Below are 19,717 nucleotides of genomic sequence, written 5' to 3' on the forward strand. Positions count from 1 at the left end.
GCATGTGATGTTATAATTGATACTGGGGCGTGTGAGAATATGGTGTCCGAGAGTGTCGTGTCTACCTTGAACCTGAAAACGAAGAAATTGTCTCAACCATACAAGATGGCATGGTTCAAGAGAGGAAACGAGGTTCCCATCACTCAGCGTTGTCTTCTCTATAGGGGAGCATTACCACGATGAGGTGTGGTATGATGTAGCCCCTAGGAGTGTGTGTCACATTCTTTTGGCACGTCCCTGGCAGCCTGATTGCAAGACCATTCATGATGGTCATAGGAACACGTACTCCTTTATTTTTAAGGGTCATAAAATAATCCTTCTCGCTATCAAGGAGATCGGTTTTCCCATTGTGGATAAGCCTGAGCGAGTTCCTCGGCTCGCGGGCCTATTATACCGAACTTTCTTGAGCCATTGTAAGGAGGATGGTTATTGTTATGCCCTGGTGGCTAAGCCATCTATGAGTACGTCGTTGCCCGTTCCCGCGGACATCGCGCCCCTTATTGAGGAGTTTCGTGATATTATGTCAGACGACCTTCTTGATGGTCTACCTTCGATGAAGGTGGTACAGCATGCCATTGATCTTGTCCCGGGATCGAGTTTACCTAACCTCTGCGTGTATCGCATGCACCCATTCGAGCATGCTGAGTTGTTGAACCAGGTTCAAGATTTATTGCAAAAGGCTTTATTCATGAGTGTGAGCCCCTGCGCAGTGCCTGTCCTGCTCACTCCTAAGAAAGATGCGTCCATGCGCATGTGTGTCGACAGTAGAGCGATCAATCGCATCACTGTCAAATACTGTTTTCTCATCCATCGATTGGACGATATGTTTGATATGTTGGTTGGTGCCCCTATTTTCTCCAAAATTGATTTAAAAAGTGGGTATCACCAAATCCGTATCCGGGAGCGGGATGAGTGAAAAACGGCATTCAAGACACGTGATGGATTGTATGAGTGGTTAGTCATGCCATTTGGGTTATCAAATGCCCCGAGTACTTTTATGAACATGATGACCCAAGTATTGCGTCCTTGTATAGGGAAGTTTGTTGTCTATTTTGATGACATTTTGATTTATAGCTCGTCATTGTCTGATCATTTGAGTCATTTGCGTCAGGTCTTAGAGATTTTAAGGAGGAAAAAGTTGTATGTCAATGCCAAAAAGTGTGAGTTTATGACGTCAAGTGTTGTGTTTTTGGGTTTTATTGTGTCGTCTGACGGAGTTAAGGCAGATCCCGCCAAAGTCCGTGCGATTGTAAAATGACCTACCCCAAAGACCGGGTTAGCCACTTTCTACTGTCGTTTTGTGAGAAACTTCAGCACCCTCATGGCCCCTATCACAAAGTGTCTAAAGGGTACTAATTTCCATTGGGCGTCTGCCGCGGGAAAGGCCTTCACGCTCATCAAAGAGAAAATGGCTAGTGCCCCCATCTTAGCCCTTCCTGATTTTCACGCAGTCTTTGAGGTTGAGTGTGATGCCTCTAATGTGAGAATTGGTGCAGTCCTGAGTCAGAACCGCAGACCCATTGCTTTCTTTAGTGAAAAGTTGACTCAAGCCAAGTGTCAGTACTCCACTTATGATGTTGAGTTTTATGTCGTGGTACAAGCCCTTCGTTATTGGAGGCATTATCTTATTTATAAGGAGTTTGTCTTGTAGATGGATCATGAGGCGTTAAAGTATTTGAATAGTCAAAAGAAATTGAGTGCACGTCATTCCAAGTGGGTTAGTTTATTGCAAGAGTACACTTTCACTATTCGCCATCAATCAGGTACTCTGAACAAGGTAGCTGACGCACTTAGCCGGAAGAATAGTCTTTTGATGACTATGTCAGTGCAGGTCATTGGGTTCGAGCGGACCCTGATTTCCAACAGGTCTGGGAAGGGTGTCGCTCCACTAATAACACAGTCGACCCATGGTTTAGTATACATAACGGTTACCTTTTTCGGGGTAATAAGTTATGTGTGCCTGCATTCTCTCTTAGACTCCAGTTGATTTCCGAGTTACATGAAGGGGGACTAGCTGGGTATTTTGGATATGACAAGAAGTTCGCTCTGTTAGATGAACGCTACTTTTGGCCCAAAATGCGCAAAGATGTTGTCAAGTTTGTCCAAAGTTGTCGAGTGTGTCAAGTGTCCAAGGGTCGACATCAGAATAGTGGTATGTATACTCCATTTTCCATCCCTGAGCGGCCTTGGGAACATGTTTCCATGGATTTTATTGTGAGTCTTCTCAGAACTTTGCGTCGTTTTGATTCCATCCTATTTGTGGTTGACCGGTTTTCCAAGATGGTTATTTTTGTCCCGTGTAAGCGAACCACGAACGCCTCATTAGTAGCCTCGTTAGTAGCCTCGTACTACTTCAAGGACGTGGCCCGCTTTCATGGGTTGCCCCACACGATCACCTCAGATCGTGACACGCGCTTTATGAGCCATTTTTGGAAATCATTATGGGCCTTATTGAAAACCAAGCTCCAATTAAGCAGTGCTTACCACCCACAAACCGATGGTCAAACTAAAGTCCTGAACCGCACCCTAGGGAACTTGCTAAGAAGTCTAGTTTGGGAGAATGTCAAAACATGGGACCTAGTCTTGCCGCAAGCCGAGTTCACATATAACAGTTCCATCAACCAGTCCACGGGTAAGTCTCCTTTTCAAGTAGTTTATAGGCGGTCACCAACCCATGTCGTAGATCTAGCACTTGTGTCTAGTCTTCCGGACCCAACCCCAGACGCATTTGATGTCGTTGAGTACATGTGTGATATTCACAGACAGGTCCGCACCAAACTTGTTGAAAGCTACGAAGCCTACAAAGCTTTTGTAGACCAGGGTCGTCATGATGTTCAATTTCAAGTTGGTCAGTTAGTATGGGTTTACCTGCGTCCAGAGCGTTTCCCAATGGGTACTTATGGTAAATTGAGTCCTAAGAAATATGGCCCCTTCAAGATCCTCTGGCGATTAGGTCAGAATGCCTACCTCCTTGAACTGCCTGAACATTGGCACATCTCGCCTATCTTCAATGTGTCTGATCTATATGCTTATTGTGGAGACAACAAGTCGTTAGAGTCGACTTCTTCCCAACCAGGAGAGAATAATGCAGAGCAGGACCAAATTGGGCATGTACCACGTGACCCAGGCACGGCCAGGGAACTCGACCCACAGGAGATGGACAATCGGATCCATGATCTAGATCTGATCGTAGGTAAGGTGACCCGATGCAGGGACGTGACCCTGCGCACCTACTCCAGACGAGGGAAGGCCCGGATCGTCCCAGATCCATGTGAAGAGTGAAGACGTCTCAGGTCCAGGATCGGACCTGAGACCCAGATCCACTAGCAAGCTTTAAAAACCCTCTTTTAGGGTTGCGTGAGGCAGAGAATCTGGAATATTGCAGCAGCCTTCTTCTTCTTCTTTTTGTCAGCAGTTTTTCTTTTGGTTTTCTTTTATTCCTTTTCGATTGTTTGTCTTATTTCGTTTATGTTCATCCTATTGTTCTATTGAGATTCATATTGAAATAACAGCAAGTGTCATCGTTTTCGGTGGACATTCTTCTTATCTTCTGCACATCGCACGACCATGAGAGTCGTGTCATCGTCTTCCGCAACCAAGTGCATCGAAGTCGATCCCCTCGCTGCATCACCTAGTAAGTAGTACATAGCATAAACATATACATTAATCATAGACAAGGTGCATTGATGCCAACAATGAGAATTATGGAATCTGCAATCATGATAAAAACAAGGATTCATCAAGCTTAATGGACTTATGATGTATGACCCTGGATAAGACTTAGCTAAGGTACAAGCATTCAAAGTGAATACCACAAGCAGTGACCATATATGAGCTCTCTATAGTGACAGGAACAAAAAAAAAAGAGGAAGACTTCTTGGGGATTTAGAGTGAGATTAGTGCTCATGGAAGAAAACCGCACCAATATGCATAAACCCTCATGGAAAACCCAAGTATGGGGATCTAGCTCCAAAGTTAAGAGGGAGAAAAGATAAATGAAAATAAAGTACACCTTTGTGGAAAGAGTAGTACGTGGTGCATGCATAAATTAAGACACTTGATTGACTGAATAAACAATATCAGGTCGAGTAAAAGTGAGATACTGCAACATCCCTATTAAACTGCGGTACCTGGTGCGGTCCTCACACAGGTCTCCATCATGAGTACTTAATTTTTTGTGGAGCACACTTGGAGTTGCTAAAGGTTTGCAGTCTTTCATACCTGCCTTGCTGAGAACATCGATTGTATACTTGTGTTGAGTGAGAGTCAAGCCATGAGTCTGGTTATCGACTTCTATAACAAGAAAATAGCGCAAGGCTCCGAGATCTTTCATTTTGAACCTCTGACCTAATAGGTTTTTCACTTCTTTGATGTGATCTTCAGAGTTTCCTGTGATAACAATATCATCAACATAAATTAATAATAGAGTGATCACATTCTGACTTTTAAAAATGAATAATGAGTGATCCAATAGAGAGCATGAAAATCCATGCTTTTGAATCTCAAGGGAGAAGCTGTCAAACCAAGAACGAGAGGCTTGTTTTAGGCCATAGATAGCTCTTTTTAGCCTGCACACGTGTTTTACAATTTTTCTCTTGATATCCAGGGGGTTGTTTCATGTAGACTTCCTCATTCAAATCCCCATGCAAGAATGCATTTTTTACATCAAGTTGACTCAACTTTCATCCATGTTCAACAACCAAGGAAAGAATAATTTAAATCGTTCTCATTCGCACCACAGGACTGAAGGTCTCATTATAGTCTTGCCCTGCTTCCTGAGTGAACCCTTTTGCCACCAGTCTTGCCTTGTATCATTCAATGGTTCCATCTGGTTTATACTTTATTTTGTAGACCCATTTGCATCCGACAATATTTTTGTCAGGTGGTCTGGGAACAATTTCCCAGGTTCCACATTCATGTAAGGCTTGCATTTCATCATTCATGGCTTCTACCCATTTAGTAGAAGTGGTTGCCTGATAGTACATAATAGGTTCATCTTCCTTATTCAGGGCAGTTAAAAAGAGCTGAAAATCCAAAGAGAAATTGTTATAGATGACCCACCTATCAATAGGATGTTGCATGTGATTGGATCTTCTGACCTCAAGAGTATGAGAGGAAGTAGGTGCAGCTGCTGAGGTGTGATTTGAAAGGTCTGGTGTTGTCGTTCTTTGTCTAGTATAGCAAATGCCCTTGTATATGCCCGGTACATATGGTATTTTTTCCCATTCTGTGATCCCGATGTGCTAATAGTCTCGGGCATTTCTTCTTCCTGTCGCCCACAACCTAGAGAACAGACTTCATTGAAACTAGCAAAAAATTCTGAATTCAACCAAGGATAATAAACTTCGGTGGTGGTAGGGGACATATCCGTTGTTCTAATTTTGTGATCAAAATTTTGTTCATCAAAGATAACATTTCTTGAGATTCTGATACGTCTGTTGACAGGATCATAACACCTATATACTTTGTAGTCATCTGCATATCTCATTAAATCTACACTTCTGAGCCTTGTCCTGAAACTTGTTTCTCAGAGACCGATCAATGTGCACATAACAAACACATCTGAAGGCACGCAAATCATGATAACTAGGATGAGCTCCAAAAAGACAGTAATAAGGAGACTTATTTTCTAGAACAACCATAGGCAATCTATTTATCACATATACGGCAGAATGAAAAGCTTCTGTCCACAGATTGATGGGAAGATTGCTGGCACTTTCAATGATATGCATGTGTTTTCGCTCAGCAATCCCATTTTGTTGAGGGGTGTGTGGACAGGACACCCTTCTTCCTATCCATTATTTTGAAGAAAAGAAATAAATTCACTAAATGAGAACTTCCTACCTCCATCATATTGGAAGAATTGAATGGACTCAGAGAATTGATTTTTTACTAAGGAAAGAAAATTTTGAAACAAAAGAAAAACTTCCGACTTATTTTTTATGAAATATATCCAGGTGTATCAAGAGTAGCTATCAACAAAGATTAGGTAGTATCTGCTTCCACATCCAGAGACAACTGGGGTAGGTCCCCATACATCAGAACATATTACCTCAAAAGACTTTGAAGCTCTCTTATTAATAGAGTGAAAAGGCAATACATGACTTTTACATAAAAGACAACTGGAACACTTCTGACTTTTCTCATCCACGTTGAGACTTTCTTTTGGAATGAGATTATTAGAAACAAGTTTCTCAATAAAATGACTCCCACAATGTCTTAATCGACTGTGTCATAAAAAAGGCTTATTACATTCAGAAATACTAAAAACATTTGCTGAAGAGAAGGAACAAGACTCTAATGAAGACTTCGAATCCAGATGAGTAGGGCGGACGGGATGAAATGGAGCTTCTTCAAAGACATACATATTGCCTCGTCTCTTTCCTTCAGTGAATGTTTCCCTCGTGTGAAGGTCCTTGACCTGCACAGAAAAGGGAGTGAATTTGATTGAAGCATGATTATCATCAACAAGTTTAGAAACAGAGACAATATTTTTCTTGATATTGGGAGCATGAAGAACATCAGAAAGTTTAAGAGTAGAACGTGACATGGGAATGACAGATTTTCCAACATGAAAAACAGGATGGTAGGATCCATCTCCAGTGACAATTTTACTTTTGCCAAAATAAGGAATAGGTTTAGAAAGTTTACCTGCATCGTCAGTCACGTGAGTAGCTGCCCCTGAGTCAACGAACCAGGTGCCTTGATCATTCTGCTTTAATTTCAATTCTGACAAGGCGGATATCAACAAATCTCTAATCTCTCCATTGTCTTTAATATTGTTAGACTTTCTTTTTTGTTCTGTATGTGGAGTATTTCCTTTATTTTCAGGATTGTGCCAACAATTTGCCTTGATATGCCCTGGATTGTGCCAACAATTTGCCTTAATATGCCCTCTTTTGTTACAAAGTAAGCAAGTGGGAATAGATCTTTGTCCCTAAGCATGAGTCAACATATTTGGGGTGGGAAGCAATCCACGTCCTCCGTGTCCATTTCGCCCTTGTCCCCTTTGCCCTCATCCTCGACAATAAGTCACCCCTATGGCAAAAACTTCTTGAGAATTTGTACGAGCATGAGTTTCTTCAGAAAATCCCTTCAAAGTCATTTCATACTGAATTAATTTAGCTCGCAACTCATCAAAAGTAGGAAGGGCAGGTAGACACAATAGTGAAGTGACGATCATATTATAGTCGGATCCCAATCCACTCAGAGTTTGTTGCACCATATCATTGTCACTCACTGCACATCCTATAACTGCAAGTTGGTCTGTGATAGTCTTCATCTTGTTTAGATATTCAATGATGGTCATGGAATCTTTTCTCAGTAGCTGAAATTCCCTCTTGAGAAAAACCATCCTCGCCTGTGAAACTTGTGAATACGTCTGAACCAATCTCTCTCAAAGTTGCAGGGTTGTACAATTGTCGGGGATTGCAACAAGAACCTCTTGAGACAAGGTATAAGTGGTGTATGTAACTATTGATTGATCTTTCATTTCCCAGTTGAGGTATTCTGCATTTTTGACATACACAATTGAACTTGCACATTTATCATCTTTTTCTTCTCTTGTAACAAATTCTAACGGGACTGGAGTGGGTCCATCCAGGTATCCTAAAAGACTTTGGCTCCTTATAAAAGGAATGATTGGTCTCTTCCAAATCAAGAAGTTTGAAGTGGTTAACTTTTCGGAAACAAGTTGATTGAGAAAACTCGAAGAAAGACTCGATTGAGAAGAATGAGAATCCATGAAGAAAGGAAATTTAACAAGGGTATTCACGAAGAGCTCAGTCTACTGTCAGAGAAGTTTGTTGATCGCCTTTTTTTTTTAAGCTGAGTAACCTTCAAAAACTGGCGATCAGAGACTATCAAATTCAAAAGGGGGCCAGATCTCCAGATCTAAGTTTTCCCTTCCACCTTTTTTTTATAAGATTTGAGATTAATGCAATTGAACTCCTCACACGTTGAACAGAATTTGAAACTAATTGTATTTTCAGATAAAACGCAATGTGAATACCAACTGTGACAGCGAGAAGAAATAGACTGCAAGGGGAGACACTTGAAGAAATAAGAATCAGATTGAAAAATTGTTGTCACACAGCAAATCTGGACAGCAAAAAAAAAACTTAATACTTCAGATCTGACCCAACTTCACAGTCAGATCTGAATATTCCAGTCCATTGAGAAAGAAGAAGAGGTGTGCAAAGGGGAATGCGCAGAGGGTACGGATCTGGTGCACCAGATCTGAATATACCAGACGAAGAAGAAGGTGGGTCGACTTTAGCGATTCACGTGAAACAGAAGATTCACGTGAAACGAGTTTTCCCCCTTTTTTTTTTGACATACGGGATTTACGTGAACAAAGGATTCGCGTGAACTCCTCACAAGTGAATTTAGGGATTCACGTGAGACGTGAATCCACCAGGAAAGAACTAGAGAAGAAATGAAGAAACGAGAGATTAAGAAGGAACAAAACTGAAGAAGACAAGAGATGAAGGAATCCCCAAACCTCTGGTCGGAAGCACCTTTTGGAAGCCTCTTCAACCCCTAGATGGATCTCGGCTTTCCTACCATGTTAGAATCCTCTGTAGAACCTGTATTGAGAGAAAGAGAGAAGAATAGAAGAAGAGGGGCTGCGACTGTCACGATTTCATTCGTGACCTAAAGACATATATTTATATGTTTTGGTATACATAATGGATTCGGGTCTGGTATAATAACCAGACCCAGAATACAATGTACACTAGAACCCATATGGACCCGAGTTGGGTATATGATAACTTTTTCACTGGGTACGGGTATGGGTACAACACGAAAATTCCAAAAAATGTGGGTACGGGGACACGGCTATATATATATATATATATATATATATATATATATATATATATATATATATATATATATATATATCACATAAATTCAAAATAAACTACAAATGTCAATTTTTTTTCTTACTGATTGCTATAAAATATTTATGATAGCTACACTTTTGTTGGACTACAAGAGAGGATCTGTGATAATCGAGTTTGTTGTTTCATCAAAGGGTTCTGAAAATCTATTTTTGATCAGTCCTACAGGGATATCAGTGATCTTTGTTGAGTATAATATATATATATATATAGGTTTACAACAACAGGTGTCAGGATTAAGAATCAAAATGCTTACTTTATGAAATTGATAAATTTATGTTGGAATGGGTGAATGATGCAGGCAATTGGAGGTGGATGGCAACATAGTCTGTCGAGCCTAAAATATATGGATATGAATCCACATTGAAAAAAAAAAGAGAAATAAATGAGTTTTCCCTGCATTCTAATATATGCCAGAATGTGCTTACTTCTGTGTTCCCTTGTGCTTACATTCTAATACATGCAGAATTTTTCCCTACACTCTAGTACATGTCTGAATGGCCTAAATGAGTTTTGCATGATTATTAGACATTTGTTTATGCCTATGTTTTTGGTTCTTCCTTTTGATGATCGTTTGAATGATATCTTTGCCTGTTAAGAGAAGTCTAAATGCATAAATCCGATCCTAATAAGGCGGTTTTAAACATCATTTATGATTATGAATTTATGATAAGCTTGAGGTGCACATTCAGAAGCGACCCTACGGTCAGTTCTGTATCACGGTTTTCTTAACAAAACCGACTTCTCTGCCTAGAATTTAGAAAGGAAAAAAGAAATTGGTTTCAGTATTGAACAGAAAATGATATTCCCGTCATGAAACTGCATATGTGTGGGTTGTTTCAGTATTGAACAGAAAATGATATTCCTGTCATGAAACTTCAGATGTGCAGGTTGTTTCGGTGTCAAACAGAAAATAAACTTTCTGTTATGAAACTATGGGGGTGTGTTGGCTGTACCGATGTTGTAACAGGCATAGCAGCAGCACAATGCATGTTGGAACACGCTCAATAGCATACCTATGTTCGTCAGGGTTAATGTTGCTCATAATACGGTTTATTCCATGATAAGTTAATATATGTGGTCATAAGTTCTGCCAGTGATATGTATATGTGATTGACCTTGTTAAGCAGTAGTTAATTGTCCTGGTTATGTAGTCATTAACGTGAGCATGTGTTGTCATATAACTGTCAGGTTATTGATATTTGGCAGTTTACGTAAGTATGTACACTTGATGAAAATGTTTAATTTATGTACACATGCACACACTCAAAGGAGATATGCATGGGTGGATACACGTATGTGATGGAGGTAACACACATAGTGAGGATGCATACGATTGAAAAATGACATGCTTATGATTGGGTTTATTTTTGCATAAGTGCACATGCATTTGGCACTTTGGCATAGTGTTATGGATAAAACACTACTTAGGTTTTGTTATATGATGCATCGATAGCCTAAATTGACCATCATCGGCCTGGAGAGTCGTGAGTTTGGTTTCTTTTCACATATGTTTTTTACTGCATCACTTAAACCACATAAGTTGGTATGGCACACTACTACATTGTTCTTGTGGTCCTCACGGGCTGAAGTCCCATAAGGGTCCCCGCAAGGAAGGATGCGGGTTTTCACTTTACTTTTGCATATGTTGTTGCAAACTTAAGAAATTGACTTTAATAAAAATATAATAAATAAGAACAGTGTAATATATGTTCTGAGATCTTTCATCTGGAGAATGGAGATCTTAGAAATCCGGTTTTGGGGAGACTGTGAGGATACAAAAACTCCGTGTGCTGAAAATTGGTCCCCTGAACCTGATATTGAGGTTCCTTTTCCTGATCACGGTTTTAAGAAGAGTCTGTCACTTTACTTGGGAGTGGTGTGTATGACACAGTTGTTGTTTATGGTACCAAGGAAATGGCACTTGTGGGCGTTGGGTGTCTCTTGTATCCCCGACATTAGATGTAGAGGTCTAATATTCCGAAGGTGATTCGGTCGAGAGCTAAGTTGGAACCTAGTAATAAAATACAAATTTGTGTTAAACTACCCTGTGAACCTACTTGACCTCGGGGATTATACCCGTTTGGTGTATCCACCGGCAACGGTAATTAAAAAGACGAATTTAAAGTTGTGTGCATTTAATAAGGCATGCATATGGAAAAAGAGAACTTAAATGAAAGATAACAAAAGGAATCATGCATTTGCACGTAATCATGCATTTTCCTGCTATACACTAAATCATGCATATTTGGGTTGTTCTCTAAATCATAAAATGATGGTGGGTGTATGTTATTTACTTCCTAAATCCATGATTAAAAGATTGTTACTTAGTTCTTGTATATGCTCATGCCTTACTGCTTCTTCGTGCTTAGCTATGTCACATGGGTGCGGGTGCGGGTGCGGGTGCGACACGGGTGCGGCACAATTTTAAAATTTTTGGACACGGGGACTCGGCAAAATATATATATATATATATATATATATATATATATATATATATATATATATATATATATATATATATATATATATATAATTTAATTTTATTTTTAAAATGCCACAGCACAGTCTGTGTGACTGTGCACAGTCACAGACTGTGACTGTGCACAGTCCACAACACTGTGACTGTGCATAGTCACACAGTCACAGACTATGCACAGTCTGTGACTGCAGCACAGTCACAGTCTGTGACTGTAGCACTGTCACAGCACTGTGCCTCTTTTTATATATATATTTTTAAATAAAAAATATAAAAAATTGGTTTTTTAGAGACATTTTTGGACTCGGTCAAAGTTGACCGAGTCCAAAATGTCGACGGACTCGGCCTGGACTCGTTGACCGAGTCCGACTCGACGTTGACCGAGTCCGGGCCGAGTCTGAAGCCGCACCCGAGTCTGCACCCGTGTCGAGGCGTGTTGACTCGGGTGCGGCACCTCCTTAGCCGAGTCTGTGTGACATAGCTGCTTAGCATATATAACGGATTGCATGTATGGTTACTTAAATTCTACAAATTGTTATATCTGCACTCACTCAAATTATTACATGAAATCTTATCCATGTTCTTTGTCTCACCTGGTTTCTTTAGAAGTAGTTGTGTTCAGAATTTCGGTTCTGACACCTTACTTTGTTGGTTTTTCACAAGAAATGTTGAGCAGTGAGGTTGACCTAGCTTCTGAGAATGAATGAGTCATACTTGGGCTTGACGGCTTCAGCATGTGACAGAGTAGCTCTTTCTTTTGTTTCAATTCTTCTTGCTTTTTCAGTTGTTGTTTTACTTTCAGTCGAATAAAACATTATCTCTGAAATTTACTCTTAATTCTAAAATAAAGAATTTGTTTTGGTTCTTACGGGTGATAGTTGTAAGTTCGTTTGTGGTATTGGGCTATCCAATTGGAATTAGAACTGTGAAGACCCCGGGTCTATGGAAAGTTTTACGCACTGTTTAAAAAAAATAAAAAATTATTTTGCATTTTAAAAGGGTATGAGTTGGGGTCGTTACAGGTTTGGTATCAGAGCCCACCACAAAAACTTGCAATTTTATCATCTTTTGAGTATTAAAAATCTCTATTTTTGGTATGTGAACCCTGTCCTGAAGCGTCAACAAGTTTTGACTCGTCCTCCGGAGCAGTCATCTTCACTGGTAAGGCTATTTAATACTTTTATTTAAAGTATGTGAACTTTGTATGATTGATTGCAATTATAGTTCAATATTTTATTTGTATGGATTTAAAAGTCTTGGTGTGATTATTTGAACGATTATTGTTCGTGATCAACCCCAAGGGGGTAGGATCGGAGAGGGTCTAATTTTGTGAGACTTATGTGCGATGTAGATGTCATATTCACGCAGAGGTGCTTCGTCCTCTACTGCTGCTCCCGCTAACTGGCAGGAGGAGAGGGACTTTATGATGGAGGTCATTCACACCCTGACCGAGACTATGACGGCTCAGGTAACTCAAACTGCTCAGGCTCTGTAGGCTGCACAGGCTATGCAGGCGGCTCAAGCAGCACAGGCGGCTCAGGCAGCCGCGCGTGAGCCTCCGGTCGACGTTGGTTCGAATGTGGGAGGCGTTTCCTTCGAAAGGTTCCTGAAGTTGGATTCGCCAACTTTTTCAGGAAAGGCAGACCCAGAGGCTGCAGAGAGCTTGCTCGAGGAGATGGAGCGGGAGTTCGACGTCCTACCTGTCCCCAAGAACAGAAAGACACATTTTGGCACGTACCATCTGAAGGGCGATGCCAAGAAGTGGTGGGACACCCTACGAAGGGTGAAGTTCACCGTTTGTGACAAGATTTCCTAGGGGTGTTTAGAGAGCAGTTTTTGGATGCATATTTTCCCTCTTACGCCGAGAAACAGATGCAACGAGAGTTTCTCGATTTGACTCAGAGGACGATGAGTCTGGTGGACTACACTACTAGATTCCGGAGTCTCGAGAGGTATTGTCTGAACCTCTTCAAGAGTGAGAAGGCAAGGGCGGCGAAGTATATGCATGGGTTGAAGGATGGGTTACGGACTCGCGTCCTAACGAGTCAGCCTACTACTTTGGCCGATGTAATCGAGTCGGCTACCGTTCTGACCAAGGACTGGGAGAGGTCTAGAAATGTATCGCAAAAGGGACACATCAATGCAGGGGATGCTTCGGACGGAAAGAGGAAGGATCCACATACAGGCGGAAAGATGCAGGGTGGCAAGAAGCAGCAGACCCATGAGGGGCAACAACAGCGGAAGGCCCCGCCAACATGTCGCAAGTATGGCAAGAACCATCCACTAGGTTTTTGCCCATTGTTTAAGGGGATTTGCAATCAGTGCCGGCAGTCATGGCACATTGCCCTTTTTTTGTCCGAACAAGCCAGCGGTTCAGGGAGGACAACAGTCACCTCAGCAGCAGCAACAGATATCTCAGCCGCAACAGGGTCAGCGGAGGACTAACGGGAGGGTTTATGCTACACAGGATGATCAGACTGATCTAGTCTAAGGTATCTTCATAGTTGTCAATCATTTGGCTCGTGTGATATTTAATTTTGGTACTACCCACACTTATTTGGTACGTTTTAATTTCGCGGACGAAATTCTTTTAAGGGGGTAGGGATGTAATAACTGCAATTTTCTAAGCATTTATTTTGATATATTATAATACAAACTTTATAACATTTTGATTTGGGCATGGGATCCAAGTCTCGGATCCGGGACCCATAAAGGGATCTTTACGTATATATTTATCTCGTATAAACTTATATGTATATATATAAGTGCAAAATTTTTAATTAATCAAATTATTCAAGTGATAACTATGTATATAATGCATAAATGGGCTTGGGATCACATTTCAGATCCAAGACCCAGATAGGATCCTTATGGATATAGGTAAAATACCATATATATATATACATATAAATGATTTTATATATATATATATATATATTATACTAGTATTTTTAGGAGGGAGGTTTAATAAGGCAACCCGATAAGGGTTGCCCGATTCTTTTAACAGGCGTTAGGGTTCACCGATCGCAAGGAAGAGAGGGGGGTGGATGGGTCGCAGCCACCGGAGATGTGGTAACGACCTCCGCCACTTTCGGAGGGCCTCCTCCTTCATAAAAGGTCGGTACCCTTGTTCTCTCCTCCCCCATCTCTCTCTCATCTCTCCCTCTCGTTTTCGTGCACATCGTTAGAGCCTCCATCGCCGGCAGCTTCCCACCCGTGGCAGGCATACACGCCACCCTTGTCAAGCAGAGCTTCTTCTTCCTCCTCCTCGTTGTTTCCCCTCAACCTGAGTTCGACAGTGGGGAGATCGACCTCAGCCGACCCTTCTCTCGCAACGGTTGTCAACGATCGCCAGAAAACCAACAAGAAAAAGGTACGGTTCTTCTTTGGAGTCTGGGTGAGGAATCGAAGATGGGTGCAATTCCGTGTATGGATTCGAGTTGAGAAACCCAGGGGGCTCCGTGTGGTTGGTAGGATGCTGTGTTTTTTTTTTTTTTTTTTTGGGGGGGGGGGGGGGTTTATTGAATGTGCTTGGGTTGTGATAGTTGGGGATTATGGTAAATCCCACATCGGAAACCCCAAATCTTTGATTTGGGGGTTTCGGTTGTCATGAATAAGGGAATGGGAGGAGGATATGAGGGTTGACAGAAACCCCAAATCAACCGAATTGGGGGTCCCGACTGTCATGATAAAAAATAAAATAAAATAAAATAAAATTTGGGGTCGATTTTCAGTCAAGGGTTATTAAATTAGGGGTCTTGGGTAATCTCAATACCTAAGCTAAGCTTCTTGCTCAGAATGTTAATCTCTGGTAAATGATGTCTTGTTCCTGTGTAATTAGTCCACAGTAGGAACTTGAACTTTGATTCAAGTGTATACATGTAAAAGCATGGCCCTGAAAATGTCAATTTTTTTTATTACTGATTGCTATAAAATATTCATGATAGCTACACTTTTGTTGGACTACAAGAGAGGATCTGTGATAATCGAGTTTGTTGTTTCATCAAAGGGTTCTGAAAATCTATTTTTGATCAGTCCTACAGGGATATCAGTGATCTCTGTTGAGTGTAATATATATATATATATAGGTTTATAACAACAGGTGTCAGGATTAAGAATCAAAATGCTTACTTTATGAAATTGATAAATTTATGTTGGAATGGGTGAATGATGCAGGCAATTGGAGGTGGATGGCAACATAGTCTGTCGAGCCTAAAATATATGGATATGAATCCACATTGAAAAAAAAAAGAGAAATAAATGAGTTTTCCCTGCATTCTAATATATGCCAGAATGTGCTTACTTCTGTGTTCCCTTGTGCTTACATTCTAATACATGCAGAATTTTTCCCTGCACTCTAGTACATGTCATCAGAGGACATGGCATTGGATAGAAATGATTGGAGGAGAAGGATTCATGTGGAAGTCCCAGAATGATTTTCTTTGTTGGTTCATATCGCCGACCCCAATTGTTTTGGGATGAAGGCGTAGTTGTTGTTGATTCTAGTACATGTCTGAATGGCCTAAATGAGTTTTGCATGATTATTAGACAACTGTTTATGCCTATGTTTTTGGTTCTTCCTTTTGATGATCGTTTGAATGATATTTTTGCCTGTTAAGAGAAGTCTAAATGCATAAATCTGATCCTAATAAGGTGGTTTTACACATCATTTATGATTATGATAAGCTTGAGGAGCACATTCAGAAGCGACCCTACGGTCAGTTATGTATCACGGTTTTCATAACAAAACCGACTTCTCTGCCTAGAATTTAGAAAGGAAAAAAGAAATCGGTTTCAGTATTGAACAGAAAATGATATTCCTGTCATGAAACTGCATATGTGTGGGTTGTTTCAGTATTGAACAGAAAATGATATTCCCGTCATGACACTGCATATGTGTGGGTTGTTTCAGTATTGAACAGAAAATGATATTCCTGTCATGAAACTTCAGATGTGCAGGTTGTTTCGGTGTCAAACAGAAAATAAACTTTCTGTTATGAAACTATGGGGGTGTGTTGGCTGTACCGATGTTGTAACAGGCATAGCAGCAGCACAATGCATGTTGGAACACGCTCAATAGCATACCTATGTTCGTCAGGGTTAATGTTGCTCATAATACGGTTTATTCCATGATAAGTTAATATATGTGGTCATAAGTTCTGCCAGTGATATGTATATGTGATTGACTTTGTTAAGCAGTAGTTAATTGTCTTGGTTATGTAGTCATTAACGTGAGCATGTGTTGTCATATAACTGTCAGGTTATTGATATTTGGCAGTTTACGTAAGCATGTACACGTGATGAAAATGTTTAATTTATATACACATGCACACACTCAAAGGAGATATGCATGGGTGGATACACGTATGTGATAGAGGTAACACACATAGTGAGGATGCATACGATTGAAAAATGACATGCTTATGATTGGGTTTATTTTTGCATAAGTGCACATGCATTTGGCACTTTGACCTAGTGTTATGGATAAAACACTACTTGGGTTTTGTTATGTGATGCATCGATAGCCTAAATTGACCATCATCGGCCTAGAGAGTCGTGAGTTTGGTTTCTTTTCACATATGTTTTTGACTGCATCACTTAAACCACATAAGTTGGTATGGCACACTACTACATTGTTCTTGTGGTCCTCACGGGCTGGAGTCTCATAAGGGTCCCCGCAAGGGAGGATGCGGATTTTCACTTTACTTTTGCATATGGTGTTGCAAACTTAAGGAATTGACTTTAATAAAAATATAATAAATAAAAACAGTGTAATATATGTTCTGAGGTCTTCCATCTGGAGAATGGAGATCTTAGAGATCCGGTCTTGGGGAGACTGTGAGGATATAAAAACTCCGTGTACTGAAAAATTGGTCCCCTGAACCCGATATTGAGGTTCATTTTCCTGGTCACGGTTTTAAGAAGAGTCTGTCAATTTACATAGGGGTGGTGCGTATGACACGGTTGTTGTTTATGGTACCAAGGAAATGGCACTTGTGGGCGTGGGGTGTCCCTTGTGTCTCTGACATTAGATGTTGAGGTCTAATATTCCGAAGGTGATACGGTCGAGGGCTAAGTTGGAACCCAGTAATAAAATACAAATTGTGTGTTAAGCTACCCTAAAAACCTACTTAACCTCGGGGATTGTACTCGTTTGGTGTATCCGCGGGCAACGGTAATTAAAAAGGGCAACTTAAAGTTGTGTGCATTTAATAGGGCATGCATATAGAAAAAGAGAACTTAAATGAAAGATAACAAAAGGAATCATGCATTGCACATAATCATACATATTTGGATTGTTCTCTAAATCATAAAATGATGGTGGGTGTATGTTATTTACTTCCTAAATGCATGATTAAAAGACTTTGTTACTTAGTTCTTGTATATGCTCATGCCTTACTGCTTCTTCTTGCTTAGCATATGTAACGGGTTGCATGTATGGTTACTTAAATTCTGCAAATTGTTATATTTGCACTCACTCAAATTATTACATGAAATCTTATCCATGTTCTTTGTCTCACCTGGTTTCTTTAGAAGTAGTTGTGCTTAGAATTTCGGTTCTAACACCTTACTTTATTGGTTTTTCACAGGAAATGGTGAGCAGTGAGGTTGAACTGGCTTCTGAGAATGGATGAGAGTCATACTTGGGCTTGACGGCTTCAGCATGAGACAGAGTGGCTCTTTCTTTTGTTTCAGTTCTTCTTGTTTTTTCAGTTGTTGTTTTACTTTCAGTCGAATAAAACATTATCTCTGAAATTTACTATTAATTCTTAAATAAAGAATTTGTTTTGGTTCTTACGGGTGACGGTTGTAAGTTCGTTTATGGTGTTGAGCTATCCAATTGGAATTGGAACTGTGAGGACCTCGGGTCTTTGGAAGTTTTCCGCACTGTTTAAAAAAATAAATAAATATTTTGCATTTTCAAAGGGTATGAGTTGGGGTCGTTACATTTTATCAAGATTGAAAAATCAATGGCCTACAATGCACCAAATTTTCAAGTCTCAAAAAAACATAGTTTTACGTTGAAAAACTATGGTCCAAGGGTCAATTCCTACTACTTTGACCAAGTTGAACGCATCCATGAGGTCAGATCTGGTCAAAACAGCCTCCCCATATGAGTTCTAACTAGCATAGTCACAAATGCCATTCTCAGCAATTTCTTGGCGATGAAATTTCTCGGGAGATTTTGAAAAAAAAAATTGGGGGAAAATCTTTGGGAAAATATCAGTTATAAAAAATTATTACAAATATATATAATAATAAAAATTAGTGTGTAAACTTATTAAAAACTATCTAAATTAATGCTCCCTTTGGAATTCATCTTACATGTTCATAGACATAGTTGCCAGAATCGAAAACATGAAGCAGTATGGGAATCATAATCGGAAAGCAGTCATTTCAAATTTTTAGAGCATTAGGGAAGCAGGAAGTGGTACGAGGAATCATTTACAAAGCTATATGAGAAATCATATGAAATACTAATAAATTGATGGAGAAAAGAAGAAAACTTTGAAAAAAGGAAGATCACCATCAGGGACTATGTCATTTTATTAGGAAATCTCTAGATCATTTAGTTAAGACTTGAGAGAATAACGCACAAAAATGCATTCAACAAAAGTACAAAATATTCAAACAGCAACATTTTAACAAGCTTACTTTAGACGCTATACATTTAAACAATAAAGAGTTTGGGTAGCAATTTATGCATATTTTATCACATATAATGTAAATCTAGGAAAATCATTGATTTTTTCATCTAAAAGGCAAACTTATGAAGCACTAGCAACATATAGTCATATTATCTCAAACTTGCAAAAGAAATCTTACATTCAGTTAGTGTCATACTTATGTCACTATAATTTCATAAAAAACCTTCACATCCAAATAGTGTCATAACTTGGAATCCGAATTCCCATAACTAAAAACCAGGATTCCCATGATTGGGAATTGGGATTCTGGCAACTATGTACTCAGCTTTATAGCTTCGGAAAAGTACCTAAATTTGTTGGATAATCCTGTGTCATTGATATTGACTTTGAAACCTAAGGTTGTGGAGGATGACGCAATGTAGATCCGAAAGAAAGGACCATAGTTACCGGAAGCACTACTTGATGGAATCACGATACATAGGAAGTAGGAACCTAAAGCAGTCTGGAATCACGCTTCCTATACATGGAGATCGTGATTCCCCAACAAAGGGGTTCATGATTCCCATCACATGGAAATCACGATTCCCATATACAGGAATCTTGATTCCCATGTGATAGGAATCGCAATTTCCATCCATGGGAATCACGATTCCTAGCCATAGGAATCAGGATTCCTATGACTG

At 40.0% G+C, this 19,717-nt stretch overlaps 1 protein-coding gene across 5 annotated transcripts in view; it reads right to left on the bottom strand.

Annotated features, from left to right (window-relative positions):
- The window catches only part of LOC149848750 (chromosome-partitioning protein, putative (DUF639)), a 113,008-nt gene that overhangs the window by 69,152 nt on the left and 24,139 nt on the right, over positions 1 to 19,717 (bottom strand). The window lies entirely within an intron of this gene.

This window comes from Nuphar pumila, chromosome 1 (assembly GCF_984573655.1).
Source record: "Nuphar pumila chromosome 1, dmNupPumi1.hap1.1, whole genome shotgun sequence".
Lineage (NCBI taxonomy): Eukaryota > Viridiplantae > Streptophyta > Magnoliopsida > Nymphaeales > Nymphaeaceae > Nuphar > Nuphar pumila.